The sequence below is a fragment of the Ictalurus furcatus genome, chromosome 4 (assembly GCF_023375685.1).
Source record: "Ictalurus furcatus strain D&B chromosome 4, Billie_1.0, whole genome shotgun sequence".
Taxonomy (NCBI): domain Eukaryota; kingdom Metazoa; phylum Chordata; class Actinopteri; order Siluriformes; family Ictaluridae; genus Ictalurus; species Ictalurus furcatus.
Window position 1 is genome coordinate 4,021,264 of NC_071258.1, and position 5,171 is coordinate 4,026,434.

Below are 5,171 nucleotides of genomic sequence, written 5' to 3' on the forward strand. Positions count from 1 at the left end.
CGGACAGGACCTTGGCTTGAAAGGTCGCCTCTTCGACCTCAGACAGGAACTTGGCTCGGGAGGTCACCTCGTTGACCTCGGACAGGAACTTGACTTTATGCTGGAGCTCTGGAGATGAGAGAACCTCATGGGTCTCAGGCTGAAACTCTGGGGATGAGGTCACCACGTTGACCTCCAGCTGGAGCTCGGCAGGTAAGACCACCTCATAGGTCTCAAGCTGGAGCTCTGGAACTGAGGTTGCCACGTTGACCTCTGGCTGGAGCTCTGCAGGTGAGACCACCTCGTGGGTCTCAGGTTGGAGCTCTGGAGCCAAGGTCACCACGTTGACCTCCGGCTGGAGCTCGGCAGGTGAGACCACCTCATAGGTCTCGAGCTGGAGCTCTGGAGCCGAGGTCACCACGTTGACCTCCGGCTGGAGCTCGGCAGGTGAGACCACCTTGTGGGTCTCAGGTTGGAGCCCTGGAGGTCAGGTCACCTTGTTGACCGCCGACTGGGGCTCTGCAGTGGAAACTACCTCATGGATCTCAGGCTGTAGCTCAGGAGCAGAGGTCGCACGTTGACCTCTGGCTGGAGCTCTGTATATGAGACCACCTCATGGGTCTCTGTGGAGAACACCTCGTGGGTCTCAGGTGGGAGCTCTGGATATGAGCTCGTCACGTTGACCTCCAGTTTTTCATCAGATTCAGCGCTCCAGCTTTTCTCCAGATTCAGCCCTTTCCAGCTGAAAGATTTTATTCTGTCGTGTGGCTTTCTTATAATAAAGGATTTTGTATTTGGGAACCGATACAAATGTCTCCATGTTCTTTTCTGCCTTGGGTGGGGAACCCGTGCAAAGCCTTATGGGAAAATTCCTTTGCTGAAATTCCAAGGGTGTCATAGATGGTTATTAGTTTCTTTTATTGAATTATATATTCTTTTTTTAGTTTATTCCCTCTTCACACATGCAAGTATAAGTGTTGCATTATAACATATAGCCTACACTGTAGTTTGATAGCTAACATGGGTCAAGGTCAGGCTTTTTTAATCAGGTTTTTTTTAAAAAAAAAAAAAAAGATTTAAGTCAAGTTTGTTCAATTTCAACAGAAATCTAATTACTTCTGGTTGTATTTATTTAAGAAAATGCATACGTAATGGATATAGTACACAAGTATATGAAAGCTTCTAATAATTACCATTCTGACCGTCACATAGACTGTTCCAAAAGGTAGCAGAGGGCTTCATAACCACTTCAAAGAGATATCCAAGCATCTTTGAATATCCCAGGCCACATGTTTGCCTGCCCAAGGCCCTGCATTTGGGTCCTGTGGTGGGAGAACAGTATCAGCAAGGGGCACACAGTTTGTTTGTGCAATATTACACTGTGCAGGCTGTCAGCCATCTTGTCACTGAACTGCATCAACTTAATTTAGTGCTTAGTTTCCATGTGTGCAACTGTGATTGTCAATGTTATTTTTTTATTTTATTGTTAATACCTACACTACTTTACTCATTATAGTTATTATAGTATAGGCTATGAAGCCTTCCATGCATATTACCTGGTAGGTGTTAACAGCCAGATACCATTAACATACAGTGCTCTAAATTAATAATGGGAATATACTTCAAATATATTTTTCTCATATGAATTTCTAGGGATGCTAATAATTGTACCATTCATATATTTAAAAAAAAATAATACAAACCTGCGTTGTGTTTGCAATTGTTTGATATCCATGAGAGCAGAATATTTTTGTGAATTTTTTTAAACAAAAGATCAAAAGTTTATACAATAAAGATAATTTTTCACAGCCTTCTTTGCTCATATTTACCATTGGTGCCAGTATTAGTGGAGAGCACTGTATAAAAAAATAAATGTCTGCAATTAGCCACACAAGTTTCCTGGTTGTCCCCCCATGACAGTGGGGATTGTTGCTATAATAATAACTAATGTTGATTTATTAAACTGTAAAGTAGGCATTTTTAGGTTGTTGAAATTTTACACTTCAATTTATACACTCTGACCAAATGAAATATGAATTTGTTGAACAATGAGACTGTGAGTAAAATGTGTGCATGCTTGTTTTCAGATTTGACTGTATGAAACATTAATAAATATGAGACATAAGAAAGAAGCCTGATGGTCTCATTTGAAAAAGCCAACAGTCATATTTTCTGCTGTCTACTATATGTAATTTTATTGTTGCCATTTAGAAGTCTGCCAACATCCAATTCCCACTATGAGTTGATAGAATTTGTCACGGTTAAAGAGAATATATTTTTTTTCAGATGCAAATTTACATTGCAAATCAGACATTGCAAAACAGCCAAATAAATGCGAGTGTGCTGCTTTGATCTACCTTTCATCTTCCTTCTTGCATCAGAACAGGTCATTTGCATGTGAGCATAGCAATTTTAGTGCCTTTAGACCTTAATAACACCATTTATCGTTTGACCCATTTTTTAGTTTAAACTCCACACAAGGTTTAATACATGTACCATTACTATGTGAAACATTCCTGAAAACAATATTTTAAAAGTACATTTAAATCTATGAAATACTGTACTTAGACTTAAATGATATATCTTGTTACATAAAATATTTATTTAGCAGCACCTCCATGTGTATAGCCATGTTCATCAACAGTCTAGCTTTATTATGCCTACATATTACTTTTGCTATAAAACTAAACCATAAACCCTATACAGTGGAGTTAAATAGGAACTAAATTCAACAGTGGTGCAACAGTGTGTGTGTGTGTGTGTTTACAAGATATGTGTTTATAAGGTAATCCTGTTTTATGTCCCAACAAGAACAAGAGTATCTTTTTGTGGGCTGGGAAGATGACCTTGTGAGGACATTTAGCTGGTCCCTAAAAGTTTACAGCAGCTTAAAGAAAACAACAACAACAACAATAACAACAACAACAACAACAACAAGAAAAACTTAAAGATGACCTATTAGTTACTGAGGTATGATGAATAATTATGTAAATAAAAGGTTGCCATGAGAATAATAAAAGTGTATGGCTTCTGTCCCTTCTAGTGTGTATTTCTGCCTCATGCCAGATGTAAAGCAACCTTTTCCAGGATAAAGATGAATAAATTAGCTGAGTAGTTAGGTTTCAAATGTAAAAATGTCGTGACTGGCCACCATATTTCATTAGAGTTAACAGAATACAAAAATGAGCTTTCCGTGAGAAATTGTAAGAAATGTTCTTATTTTCTCATTTCTTTCTTCTTATTTACCCCACTGGCTTTATGCCCCTGGCTCACAAGGAGACTTCGCTAAGAAAGAATCATTTGAATAGCAAAGTGACAGCTCTACCTCAGGTTCATTCAGATCATATGAAGATCATATAACATTGTGATACATGATCTTAAAAACCTCACAGCACACTGGTACTTCTGATAATTTCCTGTTTTAGAAGCAATACATGAAGGTGCCAGTACTACTACTGCCAGGAACACTCAACTGCCTATGAACAAGTGATATTAATTTATACATATGTTAGATGTACACCTATATACAGTGCCCCAAGGAAGTACCGCCCTCCTGGCCCCACCCACCAATGATTATTTCTTTCTTTGCTGTATTGCAACATCAAAATTAAGTAGATTAGAAGGGGATATTTATCTGCTCATTTTGACACGATCCTTTACAAAAATGAAATAAAATAAAGTCTTTAGATGTTGCGTATTAAGTATTCACCCCTTATCTTTTAGCACTCGAAATTAGAATTAGTAGTTAATTTTTAAGAGCTCACACTAAATACCTTTGTTAATATTAAATCCTCCTGTGTCCAGCTGAATGCTTTGACTGTAAATATCAGTGACTTTAGGAGGTCTCACGGCAAAACATGCCAGATGAGATTAGTCCTATGGTCATGAAAACCAAACCCATGAAGCTTTAAAAAATATTGTGAAGAAACAAGATGGAGAAGGTTATCAAAACATCTTCAAAAGCCAAACCCAGACACTACTAAGATCAGGCCAAACTGAGTGCTCAGGCAAGAAGGGCAATTGACTGAGAAGTGTCCAGGAGTCCAGCTACAACATGAAAGGGATTACAGAGCTCACTGGCTGAATTAGGAGAACCTGTGCAGACTTCAACAATGTCATCAGCTCATCACAGATCCAGCCTCTATGGAAGAGTGGCCAGAAGGAAGCCACTACTGACACAATCTGAGAGCTTTATGATAAAGTGTTTGTGGTCTGATGAGACTAAAGTCTTGCCATTTGGTCACAGCCACAGCATAATTTGGTGCAAATCACATACAGTGCAACACCAAGGTAACACCATTTCTAGAATCAAGCATGTTGATGGAAACATCATGCTTTAGGGTTGTGTTTCAGCAGGAGACACTGGAAAGCTTGTTGCCATCACAATATAATGTGCTTATGAACAATATAAGCAAATTGTTGAGGCAAACCTGTTCCAGTCAGTCAGAAATCTGCATATAGGGCAAAAATATATACCAATCAGCCATAATATTAACTCCTCCCCCCCCCCCCCCCCCCCCCCCACCTAATATTGTGTAGGTACCCTTTCCTGGAACATTTTTGGTAGGTACTAACCACTGCATACCAGGAACACCCCACCATACCTGCCGTTTTGGAGATGCTCTGGCCCAGTCCTTTAGCCATCACAACTTGGCCCTTGTCAAAGTCACTCAAATCTTTACACTTGCCCATTTTTCTTGCTTTCCACACATCAACTTTAAGAACTGTCTGTTTGCTTGCTCTCTAACATATCCCACTGCTTGACAGGTGCCACTGTAACAAGATAAACACTGTTATTCACTTCACCTGTCAGTGGGTTTAATGCTGAACAGTGTATGTTCCAATGAGCCAAAGCACAGGGTATTACCTGAAGATTGCTGTCCACCAACATGCTCCATGTTCTTTTACAGAGTTTGAAAAGAATTGTATTAAGGAATGGAATAAAATGTCAAAATCAAAATGCACAATTCCTGCACAAGGCTTTTTAAACTGATTTACGGTGTAACAAATTACTTATTTTGTTGTACATTACATTAAAGTTTTGGGAGTTTCGTGCAATTGGGTTCATTGCCAAAGGGCTAACGATTTTAAAATAGTTCATAACATTTATTAAAATGCCTTGGGGACTTTCATTATCCTGAGGTCAAAAAGAGTTCCACCCCCATCAGTGGTACACTATATAAACCTCGGTG